Below are 15,922 nucleotides of genomic sequence, written 5' to 3'. Positions count from 1 at the left end.
CTGTGCGAGGGCTTCCTCCAGTTGCGGCAAGCGGGGGCCACTCTTCATCGCGATGCGCGGGCCTCTCACTATCGCGGCCTCTCTTGTTGCGGAGCACAGGCTCCAGAGGCGCAGGCTCAGTAGCTGTGGCTCACGGGCCTAGTTGCTCCGCGGCATGTGGGATCTTCCCAGACCAGGGCTCGAACCCGTGTCCCCTGCATTGGCAGGCAGATTCTCAACCGCTGCGCCACCAGGGAAGCCCCGGTGGCTTCTCTTGTTGCGGAGCATAGGCTCTAGGCACGCGGGCTTCAGTAGTTGTGGCTCATGGGCTCAATAGTTGTGGCTCGCGGGCTCTAGAGAGCAGGCTCAGTAGTTGTGGCACACGGGGTTAGTTGCTCCGCAGCATGTGGGATCTTCCCAGACCAGGGCTCAAACCCATATTCCCTGCATTAGCAGGAAGATTCTTAAACACTGTGCACCAGGGAAGCCCTCAACTATATTTTAATTAAAAAAAAAAAAAAGCTTTTTGAGAAAAGAAAGAATGTCAGAGATGACTTGGGAGAAAGTAAGGTAGTAAATTAAAGTGATGGGGGCTTCCCTGGTGGTGCAGTGGTTAAGAATCCACCTGCCAATGCAGGGGACACGGGTTCGAGCCCTGGTCCGGGAAGATCCCACATGCCGTGGAGCAAGTAAGCCCATGTGCCACAACTACTGAACCTGCGCTCTAGAGCCTGCGAGCCACAACTACTGAGCCCATGTGCCACAACTACTGAAGCCCTCATGCCTAGAGCCCGTGCTCTACAAGAGAAGCCACGGCAATGAGAAGCCCACACACCACAACGAAGAGTAGCCCCCCCTTGCCGCGACTAGATAAAGCCCGCACGCAGCAACAAAGACCCAATGCAGCCAAAAATAAATAAGTTAAATAAATTAATTAAGTAAATAAATTAAATAAATAAATAAAAATAAAGTGACAGGGGTTTGCAAAGACAGCTGACACATGTTTCACACCCTAAATTAATACTCCTCTGGAACCAATAGGAAGAAAAGACAAATCTCTCAGTAAACTGTCTTCTCATAATCTACCATTATCATAGTTTAAAAGACTGTCACAGGGACTTCCCTGGCGGTCCAGTGGTTAAGACTCCTCGGAGAGCGTTTTCAATCCCTGGTCAGGGAACTAAGAGCCTTCATGCCACGCGTGCCAAAAACAAAAAAACAAAAAAACTGTTACAAAGCAAGGCCATTAGCAATAGTAACGGTGATCCTCTAACAGAGCACTGCGGCCAGGCACTGTTCCAAGTGCTTCACACGTATGCTAACTCACTCAATCCTCACAACCGCCCTAGGAAGGAGGTTCTAGTGTGCCTGTTTTACACATACGGAAACAGACACAGAGAATTCAAACCCACATCCACACCAGCAAGTTCAGTTACACAACTGGGTTCTAACTCAGGCAGTCTCAGTCCTTTAAGAAAAGAGTGAATTTCTTTCCCTCCCGGCAATTCAGGAATTATCTTAAAGTTCCTAGGACAATTTTTTTTTTTTGGAAACCTGTTGTAGAAGCTTTAACACTCTCTTGTCTAATTAGAAAGTGTCCAGAATTTTTTAAAGCTTTACCAACTACAACACTTGGAGGTAGTCAAGAGAACTTGTAATCCGCATGGGGGATATATTTTACAATTGCCACAGGACTGAGTCAGAAGACACGCAGACACGTATAAAGACACAATTACCCACAAGTAAACAAGAATATATTCAATCCCCTTAGTATTCTAGTCCTGACAGGTTAAAGAGTAAATAGCCTTTCCCGCCTTGATAAAGTACATTATTAAGCCTGGACCAGGAATTCCCTGGCAGTCCAGTGGTTAGGACTCTGCTTCCACCGCCGTGGGCCCAAGTTCAATCCCTGATCAGGGAACTAAGATCCTGCAAGCCCCCCCACCCCCCACCCCCAAAAAAAGCGCCTGGGGCAACTAATTATTCAATCATAACCTTTTATCAATGGCAACATTGATGCAACTGTATAATCTCTTCAGAATTATTACTTTTGATAGTCTTGACCTGGTCTTTTAATCATTAACTTTTTAAAAATGGCTTTTTTCCCAGAATTTTAACTTAGTAAGTCAAATAAGGGAATACTCAAGTCTCTCAAAGAAAGCAATATTGTGCTATAAAATGGGAAGCTTTTCTATCATTGGAAGTCAGCAGGAATTTCCATCAATTACTGTGGCACCTAATGGTAGGCACTGCAACAAGAACGAGAGGCCTAAAAGGTTTCAAAAGCTTTCAGCGTTCCTCTAATCCACCGATCAATTCAAGTGTCTATAGATGGCCTGTTTTTCTTAAATGAGAGTTGTGGAACAAAACTCACAGCTCTAAAAAGAAGTGGGACTCTTCATTTTCCAGAAGAGTCAGTGTAATGTTGCATTACTCAATACACAGCCACACTCTCCACAAAAATTTGGACTCTTTCTTCCTTCCAGTAATGTTACACATTCAGTTTTATAAATTATTTCTCTGATCTCAGTTTAAATTTGTTTTTATCCCCTCATTCTATGTTCACTAAACCAAACACTCAACTGAACTGCCTGCTTCATAAATTCTCCAACCACTCTCATCTAGAAATGCAAACCTGAGAGATCAGAATTTATACCAGGGTTAAAAAATTCTAAAACTTTTTGTTCAATGCCTTATTAGACTCATCCTAAATAAGGGTTTTAAAATAATATGGCACGCCATATGGTCAAGCCCAGATAACAAAATTGAGAATATCTATGACCAATCCACTAATGCCAAAGCCAAAGTCTCTAGACAGTAAGAACTTAATCCCATTTAGAAGCCAACATGAGCCAAATCTTTTGGGTAGAGAAAACAGCAATCCAATGAAGAAACTATAATTGATGCCAATACTGCACGTTTGCAATAAAATGTTATTTATTAAAGTACTAGCTAAAAAGGCAACTGGTGGTAGGTAAATCTACAACTGTCCTGAAGACCCTTCTCGAAGCTAATTGTAGAAATACAACTTTTCCAATCAAACTAAAGGATAACAGACACAGAAAATTTTAGCAAAATAAAAGGTAACAGAAACAAAACTTTGAGAAATAAATTAACTCCTCATAAAATCTGTGCACTTCTCATGTGGTCAATATAAGACCTAGGTGTTCCAAGCTCTGAAATCAAAGCCACTAAGCATGGAAAAGATTTGACAGCCTTTTGGCAGCCTTTCAAATCTCTTTTGAGATTAAAATGAAATCTGAGGAAATTTACTTCAACTCCCCCTGAAACAGAGGTAACTCGAGACATCAAACAAAGAGAAATCTTTATTAAGGTATCATTAAAGAACATTCTGCTTAGTACATGCCTGATGACATAAATACAGCTCTGTCGTAACTGAGATATCATACAAAAGGAATATTCTTGTCTGATGGGCATGTTCGTTTAAGAAAGTGTCCACTCTGAATCAAAACTACATAGTTGAACAATATTCTCTATAAGCACACTCTTGACCATTTCCACAGAAGATGAGAGGCAGCCTTAACACTGGCTCCCCAAGCAGGGAGAACTGGGAGCGAGCCACAGGCACAATCATAAAACTTAACTTCGCTTTCCTCAACTCTCACCTTCTAAGAAAACACTGCAGCACTTACAATGCCTGTGAAACCAGAGGCGTGTAACAGAGGGAGTCTCGGGAGGAGAGAGGCCCTGCAGTCCAGCCTTACAGCAGCCGGAAAGCTTCCCCGACGGGGTCCTGCCAGGCCGGCCTCTGACCCTTCCAGTTGCACTCCATTTCTGACAGCTCTGTCAAAGTTAAATCGAGCCAAAAGCTACCACCCAGTTCTGCCGTCTGGAGGTTCTAAGACCTGTTTCCATGTTGGTGGCACCAGCCCTATCCCCAGCCACACACCCATATTAGTAAGGAAGCAAAAAAGGAACTGCCTGTTCGTTTTCTTTTTGCAATATGTACCTTCCGGAAGAATCCAGAACAGGCCCTATCTATCTTAATAGAACGCAAACTGAAATCTTTCTTTGAAATACAAACTCCATCCACCCCAAAAAGACTACAGCTTCAAATTAGAAAACAGAGAACTCAGGTAGAAATCTTATACGATAACAATGGATTTTAGACCTTATCCAGTATCTGGGGCTGAAGAGAAGGGAACTTCTCACAAAGCTAATACTTCCACTTATTTGCTAACTATGAAAAATATCTACATATTTTCTTAATAATCTCATAAGCAACTGCTTAATCATTAAACGTTATTGGAGATCACTGTGTTACCAAACAGGTAACAAAATGAAAATACAAAAAAAAAAAAAGGGCTCTAATACTCCCCGAATCAGAACTACAGATTACGACTTTTACATCATTTATGCACAAACTCAGTAACGTACTCTTTAACTGCAAATGTCCACCAACTTCCTTTCCCAAAATAAACACCCCTACATCGCTGTTCTCTTTCAGTCAGTGAGTCTCACAATCCTAACTAAAAAGGTTCCATAAAGAGGAATTAAGTGGATAAACCTACTTGGGTATGCCAACGAGGTAATTTAAAGGACTTCAAAGATGTTTAAACACCATTTAGGTCAAGCATCAACTCGCAAGGAAAAATACAGGAAGATTTTCCAAAGTCCGATGGCTCAGCGATCCCTGCGTGGAATTTCCAGCACCCTCCACCCGGCCGGGGCCGAGAGCGACCCCGACCCTCCCCCGCCGCCCCCAGCTGCGCCCCCGCCCCCGGGCGGCGCCCCCGGAGCCCCGCGGCGCGGGCGGCGGCTGACAAAGGCCGCGCGGCGGACGCGCCATCTTGCCGGGCCCGCCGGGGGCCATTCATTCGGCGCGGGGCGCGGGAGCCCGGCCACCGCCCGCAGGCTGCGCACCCGCACGGGGGCTTCGGGCGGCCCCGCTCGGGCCCGGCGGCGACCGCGGGGCCGGGGCTCGCGCTCGCAGGGCGCTTTGTCCGCCCCGCGCGCCCTCGGCGCCGCTTCCTCATTTCTCCGCCGCGGCGACGCCAGCCTCCCCGCGAGCAGCCGAAAGGCCGCTTTCCCCGCAGCTCGTCCTCCCGCGGCCAAGGACGGCGCCCACCGCGGGGCAGGGCCGCGGCCGCCTTTGTTCCCTGGCCCGCCTGGCGCCCCTCCTCCGGGCCACCTCCCAGGCGTGGGGCGCCGGACCCGGACCCCAAACCCCGGAGCCTCCGGCCCCGCCCCCACCGCGGACCCCAGGACCCGGACTGCAGGCCTGCACCCGGTACCCCAGACCAGAGCCCCGGACCTGGACTCCAGATCCCGGGGCCCCAATCCAGGCCCGAGCCCGGGACTTCGGTCTCGGTCCCGGCCGACGGCTGCGGGGTCCCCGCCGACCCCGCCCCAGCCCCGCGGACCCCACCCGGGCGGGGCAGGAAGACGCGACCCGGAGGCCGGGTGGGGGCGGGGAGGGTGGGGGCGGGGCGGCCCGGGCGGGCGGGCGACTGGGGGGCGATGGGGAGGGGCGGGGATGAGGGCCGGGGCTGGGGGTCGGGGCCGGGGGTCTGGGCTGGGGCCGGGGCCGCGGTCGCCGCGCTCACCTCGACACCGCGTCCCGCCTGCCGCGCCCGCTCCCCGCCGCCTCAGCCGCCTCGGCCGCCGCTCCGGGAGATGGTCGCGCTCAGGCCGCTCCGCGGGCGCTGCGGGCAGGTGCGCCGGCGAGGCTCGGTCTGTCGGTCCCGCGGCGGCTGCTCCACTCCCGCGCCCGCGCCCGCTCCCGCCGCCGCCGCCGCCTCCGTCCGCCCCTCAGACGCCTCCAGCCATCGGGATGGGCGCGGCGGCCCCTGCCCGCAGCCTCGGGAAACCCCACGGTCGCGTCACCGCGCACGCCGCGCGCGCACGCACCGCTCGACCGAGTCCCCGGCGCGCGCGCGCGCGCTTCGGCCCTGCGCCAGCCCCGCGCGCGTACGCGAGCCGCTTAAAGGGGCAGCGCCGCGCCCTCGGGGACCCGCTCCGGGAGCCTCCCAGGCAGGCCTGCCTCTCGCCCGCGCCGGGCTCCGCGCCTCAGGGGCTGGCCCGCGGGGCCCTGCGCTGGCGTGGGTCTGCCTGCTGCCGACCCCCTTGGTTCCCAGCCATGTGGACGTGGGTAGAGGCCGCAGGGTGGGAGCCTGCCACCGGACCCGGTGCCCGGCAAAGGCACTCTGCACCCCGCACATGCGCCCAGCACACGCGCCCCGTAACGCACTCTGCGCCCCACATCTGCATTCTGCACCCCGCACACACACATGCATACGCCAGCGCAGGCTGATCCACACCCACGCTGGACCAGGTCGGCCTCAGGGACTCACGGCTTCCGCCTGTCCGCGGAGCAGACGCCCTGCAGTCCGGGGTCAGGGCCCCTCCTCGGAGGTGCCCGTGGGGCTCGTGTGAGCTGGACAGGTGTGAGCAGTGTGGCCTCGATGGTCGAGGCCCTCCTGTCAGGAATGGCCACCTGAGCAGGGAGGTGTGACCACGGGAAAGAGTGTCAGGAGGGCAGATGCAGATGGACCACCCCCTTGCAAATGCAGCTGAGTTAGCCGGGCAGCTGAGAATCGAAGACCCCCCTAGTGGGGGAGGGGAAGGAGGTGGAGAGATGGGTCAGCTGTGAGCAGCCTGTAGCTTTCAGTGTCCTCAGAAACCTCCTGGATGTCCATGGATGGAGCCCTAGGCCCACCAACTCCCACCTCTCCATCTGACTTGTGCCTCCCCAGTTCCAACGACTCCCCACCTCATGGACTTCTTCACTGCAAGAGCCTGCGGTCTCCAACCCTCATCACCCCTTTCCAGCCAGCTCAGCTTTCTGCCCCCAGCCCTCCCTATGCTGCCCTTTCCAGACCAAATCCAGGACCCCTCCTCCAGGCCTGCACAGCTTGGCTGAAGAAAGCAGGAGGACACACCCAGCAATGCAGCTGTCCCCTTAAACCTCAAGGGGCCCTGTCACCCCCCCAGCCTGATTCGCAGCTGCAGCCAATTTGTCTGTATGCCTGTGTGCTGTCTAGGGTGGCCCTGGACCCCAGCATGAAGCCCATGCCTTCCCACCCACGCTAGGGCTGTGCCCCCTGTCCCTCCCCCTCCCACGGGTCCTTCCTGCACAAACATGCCTCCACCATCCTTGGAGTCCTTCCTCAATCCCTGGCACAAGAAAATCTGCCCCGCCCTGAACTCAACCATTTCTCCAAGGAGCCCTGTTTCCTTTCAGTGGGGCATGGTATTTAGAAGACAGGATCCAGGCTCAAGCTGTGCTTGCTGCTACAGGAGTGCCACTGCTTCTGGTCCCGGTCAGTGGACAGAGCTAAGGAACACATACAGTACAAGCGTATGTGTTTGTGTACACACACAGACCACCCCCCACACCCGTAACCAATCTCCCATGCTCACCACCACCTCGCTTGGGCGCTGACCGCAGCCGAGATGTCCACCCTGCCAGCTGAGTGAGGACAGAATGCCAGCTGTCTCACTCCTCTGCTAAAACCATTGAGAGCATCCATTGCCCTGGTCCCTCTGCTCTGTCCTCCTCACTGCCCAGCATCTGGCTCCTCTCTGCTCCTTAAACACTCAGTCACTGCGTTCCACCCTCTGGCCTTTGTCCCTTGTGACTCCATCTGCCCGGGAGGGTCTCCCCCGGCCCGCCTCGGCCCTCCAGTGCTACTCTGGCTCCTGTGACCTCACGTGGTTCATACCAGGCTGCTTGTTCCTTGCTCTGCTCCCCGGCTGACGACCGGGCTGGACTCCCTTGCCCGCTGCCCCACCCACCAAGAAGGGCATGAGGTGCACAGTGGGTCCTCAAGGAATGTTTTTGAGCAGGCAACGCTCTGTGTTCCAAGTGAGGGGGACACAACTCAGAGTGAGGGGTGGTGGGCGGGGCGGGGGAGCGGGGAGAGTCAGAACAGAGTGGTCACTGTGTCCAGGACAAGGGCGGGGGGACAAGCCGGCAGCACTGCCCAGTGCTCAAGAGGAGGTGGGGAAAAAAAAATTCCCTGGCAGTCCAGTGGTTGGGACTCGGCGCTTTCACTGCCAAGGGTCCAGGTTCGATCCCTGGTCCAGGAACTGAGATCCCGCAAGCCGTGGCACAGCCTTGGCAGGTGGGTCCCAAGGCCCCAGACTTGGGGTCAGAGAGAGACATCCCTCAGAATCCAGCAGGTCTGATGCCATCCAAACTCTATGCCCACCTAAGTCCAGGACTTGGAAAAGTAGAGATGAGGAGGGGGAGGAGGAAAAGGAGGAAAGGAAAAGGGGGAGGAGAAAGGGGTGGTAGGAGGAGGAGGAAAGCATGAAAGGTGAAGGAAGCGAGCAGTGGGGTGAGTGGTCTCTATGCAGCCCACTCTGTGCTGCTGTGGGGATGGCAGGAGACCTGGGGGACCCTCAGAACCCCCATCCTGTCATCCTGGGTCCCTGCATGCCCACCTAAGAGCAGCAGGAGGGCGGGCAGGGCTGGCCCAGGGCTTCCCTGTAACCACAGGCCACGATCGGCCTGGTTGGGCCCATCCTCCATTACCTCAGGGCCACAGGGCAAGGCCACACATGAGGACACCAAGCCAGTGCCTGCCCTAGCTGTCTGAGGTTTTGGGGTGCAGCCCTGTTGCCCCTGGCTAATCTGTAGGTCTGCAGGGTACAGCAGGTCCTTCCCTGGAACTTGCCCTGTGGCTGGGGTCTGAATACTGTTTATGTGTTTATGGACAGGGTGTGAGGGGCAAAGTTGAGGGGAAGGTAGGGGCGAGGGAACAGGGGACGCTGGACCCTCATTCCCAGATTCCCTGCACGGCCTAGGGCCTCATCCCCATCGTCCCCATCTGATGCACACAGGCCTCAGGGTCCCCAGGCAGCAGGGCCCTTCAGCCTTGAACACACATACCCTGGGCCTTGGTCAACTCTCAGGAGCCCACAGGAGCTTCTAGCTTCTAGCCAGGGCCTTTGAGACCTTAGGGGTCTGAAGGACGCTCCGGGGACCCTGCCCTCCCTGTCCCACCCTCCATCCCTTCTGCCCAGGCCTCCTGCGGTTTTTGGCCCCCAGCTGCCCGCCACTCAGCCCCTCCTCGGTGGGGCATAAACCAGGGCCCCTTCATGGAGAGCTCATGCCTGGCCAGGAACCCAGGCTTCCCCTGCCTTCCCGGCAACACTCCCTCCCTCCCTCGATAAGTGGCTTAGAGACCAGCCTGTGGTCCTGAGTCCACGGCCACACCCATTCAGTGCTTCTGGCGAGGGCCAGGCCAGCTGTGCCCCAGTGCCTGGCTCAGAGCCCAGCTTCGCTAAAAACCTGGGGAGCACAGATGCATAATTCAGATGCCCCGGCCCCGTCTGCTCTGTGGCAGGAAATGGTCTGACAGGAAAGTAGGTCTTTTAAAATCTGGATTAGTCAAACATTCCGTGCACAAGACCGGACCGCTCCTGGGGCCCCGCTCCAAGGCTGGCTTTGAGGGTCCAGGGCTGCAGGGGGTGGCTCCCGCAGGGTCTGCCTTGTCCTGCAGAGCGCTATCTGCTTCTCCTCCCATAAGTGAGCTGCGGGCCTGACCCGGCCTCCGCGCCCCGGAGGACAGAGGACGAGGACGAGGGGGGAGGGGCCGAATGCAGGTAATCCAGAAGAAGCCTAATTAGTTCCTGCGGGCCGGCGGGCAGGCGTGCAGAGACGGGGCTGCTGACCGAACGGGGGCAGGTGGGGGGGCGGCTCCTGCTCCTTCTCGCCTCCGAACTTACTGAGGGGAGCGCCCACTGGGTACCAGGATGGCCCAGGTCCCCGAGCCCACCTCCGCCCTGACGTGGGGCAGGTCTGCTGGGGGGCGTGGGGAGAGCAGGGTGGGCAGTGGGAAGGGGACAGTCAAGCAGACCCCCCATGGCAGGCAGAGAGGGAGCGAGCTGCGGCGTGGGTGCCAGGGGGCCCAAGGGAGGGTCCAGGCCCAAGGTGGGAGTGGCCGCCCAGGTCGCAGGCATCGCAGCCCAGGAAGCTGGTATGGCGGGCAGAGTGCACCTCCCCGGCCCTGGGGAGGTGCTGGCTGTTGCCCCCTGGCCACCAGCAGCCCTTGAGGGACCTCTGGGCCCCTTCTCCTGGGCAGTGGAAGCAACCCCTCCCCCTCCCTCTCCCATGACTCATCCCTTGGCCCCGAGCCCCCACCATGCCTCTCATGACCTGACCTCCAAGCCTGTGACCCTCCTTGTCACCCACCTTTGCTCATAAACCAGACATCCCTCATGGCGGGCACCAAAACGTGGGGGTCAGTGGGGAATCAGCAAGTGCCACCTGGGGTGGAGGGGGGTGCCCGCACAGGGGTGGGAGGTTTGCTCTCCGCTGGGCAGCTGCACCTCAGGGGCAGACACCCGAGGAAGACCCAGGTGGCCTCCTTGCCACTCCCAGAGTGGGCCGTCCTGAGGGGCTGACGGCAGCTCAGACCATCAGCTCCGGCAAGCGCCCTCGCTGCCTTCCTGGGGGACGTTCCTCGGGGCAGCTGCATCAGGTCGGTCTCACTGCAGAACCTAGGGCAGGAAAGCCTGGCTGCGTGGATGGCTCTGGGGCCACAGCAAACCTAACGAGGGGTTTTTCAGTGTCATTCGTGGAGTGAGACATCTTTGGTTGAAAACACAGACCTCTCTAAGGAAGCAAGAGGCAACCATGAGTGAGGAGGGGTAATCCCCACACATCCCCCCAGAAACGTGTGCACCACAGATATACACACAACATGTAACAGGCACTCCCGAGCTGGATCAGCCCGGCCTCAGGGTAGCAACAGGCAGAAGCTTAAATAGCTTATCTGAAAAGAGGCACTTGACTGGCTCAGACACTGGGCTTCAGGCTCAGCTGGATCCAGCGAGGCTCCCAATGGGCTCTGGCTCCCCAGTGGTGCCTCCTGCCTGGTAGGGAGGTGCCTGCTGGGGCTGCCTTCCCACCACACCAGCTAACCAGCTACAGCGCTCCAGAGACTCTGGGATGCGGTGTGTGGACCCCAGGAAGGCTCTGAAAAGCCTCACTCAGATTTCATGTGGCCCTTGAGGCAGGGGTTGGAAGGGCCACTGGCTCTGTTGGGACAACGTGCAGCGCCCGGAGCAAAGGTGAACGCTGTCACCAGGACGAGGAGGGCTGCCGGGCAGGGGAAAAACTCAGTGGAAAAGCAGCAGGATTTGGGCAACAACTGAGACACTCATAAACCGAGCCACTGCTGGCTGTCGGGTTCAAGGCCCACAAGGCCCAGGTTCCGGCTCCTCCCAGCTGAGGCCAGGCAGCCCCAGCCTCTGGCCTGCTCCATCCTGAAACCGGATGCTGGGGCAGAGCCTGGAGGGACGAGGCTGGGCAACCCTTGCCTCCCAGCTCCGCCCCGCCCCCACCCCCACTGCAGCCTCCAGGGACTCCCAGGCAGACGTTGAGGGTGCCCCATGGGGCGGCCAGCGCTCCCGCCCGGCCCAGCCCCCAGCCCCATTTCCTCTCCGGGCCTGGGCGGCGCCCTTGGCAGAGAGGCTGCGATTGTTCTACGCTGGCGCTTCCCCCAGCAGCCTGCAGAAGGCCGGGCCGTCACCAGCCCAGCCCTGGAGCGCAGCTGCCAGAAACGCCCTAGGCGCATCCTGGGCCGGGGCTGGGAGTGCTGAGACCCGAAGGAGAGGGGCGTGATGCAGAGACGCCAAGACCCCGGGAGAGCTCGAGGGTCGGAGCGGGGCACACCCAGGCCCTGACACCCGCACACAGACGAGAGAGGGGAGCCCAGGCGGGCACCAGAGAGATGAGGGGCCAGGGAGGCCTCAGTGCCCAGAGTGGGAGGGGTCTGCAACTGGGAGCCCGCTGCGCGCGGAGGGACCTGGGGGTGGTGAGGAGGCCCGGTCCAGAGGTAGCCACTGCCCCAGAGAGGCCTAGGGGCTCTGAGCCCCCAGACCCCTTCTGGGCCCCCCCCTCCTCCTCCCCAGCCTGGCCAAGCCTCCTGTCCTCAGGTGCCATCTAGAGGCCTGGGCAGGCTCAGGGAAGCGTCCCTGGGGCCCGGAAGACGGGACAGGCTCCTAGCTGCTTAGCAGCACACATCCGGGTGGGCACACTGGCTTGGTGGGCCACAGGCCCGTGCAGGGTGCCCCCGTCCTGGCCGGAGCCCAACCTTGACGGTCCCCAGAGCAGGGACAGCCTGCACACTGCCTGGCCCCCGGTTCCCGCCGCAGACAGGAGCAGGGGCTGATGGGGTGGTGGCCAGAGGGACCTTTCTGGGGGAAGACGGGGCTGCTGTCGGGGCCGCCCTGGTCTCCAGCTCCCCTCGCCTCCCTCTGCCCGCGCCCTGCCTGGGGAGAGCGCCCAGCTGTTCTGGGGATTCCTCTCCCCGCAGAAGGTACCCTGGGACTCAGCTCCACCATCACCTGCCAGGTAACCAACTTGCACCTGTGACACCAGCAGGCAGGAGGGTGGCCGGTCCAGCCCCGGGGGTGCCTGCAGCCCTCGAAGCCTTCCTGAGCTCACTGCCCTGTCCAGCCACATGAGGGGCAGCCCAGAGACGGCCCCAGAGCCTGGGCCCCGTGCTCGGGCACAGCCCTCTCACCCCTGAGGTCATGTTGTACGAAGACGCTACGCAGGGCCACTTCCAGCGGGCGGGCAGCCACTGAGCAGAGGGGAAGGGATGCACATCCTCAAGGCCACAGGGGCCCAGAGCCACCCTGGGCGGTCACCCTGTGACCACGGACTGGGTACCATGCCACATCATGCCACACATCTGCCATGCCACGTTACCTGCCATATCATGTCACAAAGTGCCACATCACATCTGCCAGCCAGGCCGCCCAGGGGTTGACACGGTGACAGAGCCTTGTCCCGGGGCGCCTGGCAGGAAGGGCCTTTTCCTCTGGGCCTGCACCCTGTCCCGACTGCTCTGTGGTCTCTTCTCAAGTCCCACCCTGGAGGACTGTCCTTTCCAAAAAAAAGACCCCACCATGCTGCCCCTCCCCGCGAGGGGGCAGGGACCCAGTCCCACGACCAGAGGGCCAGGGTTCCCACCCGGGCCCCCGCTCAGCTTGGCCCGTGGGGTCTCCACCGGGAAGTCCCTCTGCGCAGGGCAGCCCACATTCCCCTGTCAGAAGGGAGATGCCTCAGAACTCCCAGTGACTCAAAGGTCCCCGCAGATAGGGTTCTGCCTCATGAACTACTTTTGGTTTTGAATCCTGGTAGAACACACCTAATGTGAAATTTACCAATAAGCCCTTTTGAAGTATACAGTTCAGTGGCATTTAGTACGGTCACCTCGCTGTGCATCCACCGCCTGCATCCAGCTCCAGAGCGTTTTCATCACCTCAAAAGGAAACCCCACCCCCATTAAGCAGTCACTCCCCATTCTCTCCCCCCAGCCCCCGACAACCACGAATCTGCTTTCTGTCTCCATGGATTTACCTGTTTTATGTACTTCGTCCAAGCAGGATCATACAGCATGTGTCCTTCTGCGTCCGGTTTCTCTCACTGAGCATCGTGTTCTCAAGGCTCATCCATGTTGTAGCAGGTGTCAGCGCTTCATTCCTTTCTATGGCGGAATAGTCCATTGTGTGTATACACCACCCTTTGTTTATCCACTCATCCATTGATGGACATTCGGACTGTTTCTCCTTTTGGCTATTGTGAATAGCGCTGCTGTGAACATTTCTGTACACGTTTTTGTTTGAACACCTGTTTTCAATTCTTCTGGGTATTTACCTGGGAGTGGGATTGCAGGGTCATACAGTAACTCTATATTTAACCTGAAGAACCACCAAACTACTTTCCACACAGCTGAGCTATTTTACATTCCCACCGGCAGTGCTCAAGGGCTCCAATAGCGCCATACCCACACCAAGACTTGTTACTATCTGCCTTTTTGATTCTAGCCATTCTAGTGGGTGTGAAGTGGTATCTCATTGTGGTTTGATTTGCATTTCCCTGGTGACTAGGGACACTGAGCATCTCTTTTTTTAAATTTTATTATTATTATTTTTAACATCTTTATTGGAGTATAATTGCTTTACACTGTTGTGTTAGTTGCTGCTGTATAACGAAGTGAATCAGCTATACGTACACATATATCCCCTCCGAGCATCTCTTCTTGTGCTAACTGGCCGTGTGTATGTCTTCTTTGGAGAAATGTCTATTCAAGTCCTTTGCCCTTTTTTGAACTTGTTTTTTGTTGTGGTGGTGGTGGTTGTTGAGTTGTAAGAGTTCTCTATATAATCTGGACATGAGACACTTACCAGATATGTAATTTTGCAAATATTTTCTCCCATTCCGTCAGTTGTTTTTTCACCCTGTTGTTAGTGTCCTTTGATGCACAAAAGTTTTTAATTTTGGTGAAGTCCAATTTATTTATTTTTCCTTTTTTGCTTCTTTGTTGCTTGTGTTTTTGACATTATATCTAAAAAGCTAGGGCTTCCCTGGTGGCGCAGTGGTTGGGAGTCCGCCTGCTGGTGCGGGGATGCGGGTTTGGGCCCTGGTCCGGGAGGATCCCACATGCTGCGGAGCGGCTGGACCTGTGTGCCATGGCTGTTGGGCCTGCGTTCCGGAGCCCGCGTGCCACGGCTGCTGAGCCCGTGTGCCTGGAGCCCGTGCTTCACGACAGGAGTGGCCACTGCCCTGAGAAGCCCGCGCGCCGCTGCAAGGAGTGGCCCCCACTCACCGGGGCTGGAGAGGGCCCACGTGCAGTGGCGAGGACCCAGTACAGCCAAAAATAAATAAATAAATATTTTAAAAATGCAAAAAAAAAAACCAACCCCAAAAACCAAAAACCAAAACAAAAAATAAAAAGCTATTGCTAATCCCACTACTGGGCATATACCCTGAGAAAACCATAACTCAAAAAGAGTCATGTACCACCATGTTCATTGCAGCTCTATTTACAATAGCCAGGACATGGAAGCAACCTAAGTGTCCATCATCGGATGAATGGATAAAGAAGATGTGGCACATATATACAATGGAATATTACTCAGCCATAAAAAGAAACGAAATGGAGGTATTTGTAATGAGGTGGATGGATCTAGAGACTGTCGTACAGAGTGAAGTAAGTCAGAAAGAGAAAAACAAATACAGTATGCTAACACATATATATGGAATCTAAGGAAAAAAAAAAAAAAAGGTCATGAAGAACCTAGTGGCAAGACGGGAATAAAGACACAGATCTACTAGAGAATGGACTTGAGGATATGGGGAAGGGGAGGGGTGAGATGTGACAGGGTGAGAGAGTGTCATGGACATATATACACTACCAAATGTAAAATAGATAGCTAGTGGGAAGCAGCCACATAGCACAGGGAGATCAGCTCGGTGCTTTGTGACCACCTAGAGGGGTGGGATAGGGAGGGTGGGAGGGAGGGAGATGCAAGAGGGAAGAGACATGGGAACATATGTATATGTATAACTGATTCACTTTGTTATAAAGCAGAAACTAACACACCATTGTAAAGCAATTATACTCCAATAAAGATGTTAAAAAAAAAAAAAAAGCTATTGCTAAATCTATTGAAGATTTACTCCTATGATTTCTTCTAAGAGTTTTATGGTTTTAACCTTTAAATTTACGTCTTATCCATTTTGAGTTGATATTTGTATATGGTGTGAGGTAGGGGTTCAAATTCATTCTTTTTCATGTGAATATCCAGTTTTCCCAGTACCATTTGTTGAAAAAGCTGTCCTTTCCCCACTGAATGGTCTTGACACCCTTGTTGAAAATCATCTGACCATAAGTGTGAGGGTTTATTTCTGAGCTCTCTATTCTATTCCATTGGTGCATGTCTGTTTTTATACCAGTACCACATTGTTTTGATCACTGTAACTTTGTAATAAGTTTTAAATTGGGAAGTTTGAGTCCTCTGACTCTGGTCTTATTTTTTAAGATCGTTTTGGCTATTCAGAGTCCTTTGCAATTCTGTATGAATTTGAGGAATGAATTTTCTTCAATGGCAAAAAAAAAAAGGCCATTGGCATTTATCAGCTACTTCTTAAAAATGTAAGTTCTGGGAGGAGACCGTG

The 15,922-nt window shown here is 55.3% G+C and overlaps 1 protein-coding gene across 3 annotated transcripts in view; it reads right to left on the bottom strand.

Moving 5' to 3' along the window:
• Window positions 1-5,799, bottom strand: part of GNB1 (G protein subunit beta 1) — a 99,148-nt gene extending 93,349 nt beyond the window's left edge. For 2 of the 3 annotated variants that reach the window (XM_082418279.1, XM_082418280.1), the window contains exon 1: window positions 5,547-5,799. The gene's annotated coding sequence lies outside the window, so the exon portion shown is untranslated. The remainder of the gene's footprint in view (window positions 1-5,546) is intronic. The other variant, XM_082418282.1, reaches the window with a different exon arrangement.
• Window positions 5,800-15,922: the final 10,123 nt, after the last annotated feature.

This window comes from Balaenoptera physalus, assembly GCF_965194825.1.
Source record: "Balaenoptera physalus genome assembly, chromosome: 1".
Classification (NCBI taxonomy): Eukaryota; Metazoa; Chordata; class Mammalia; order Artiodactyla; family Balaenopteridae; genus Balaenoptera; species Balaenoptera physalus.
This window is presented reverse-complemented; position numbering and strand designations above follow the sequence as displayed.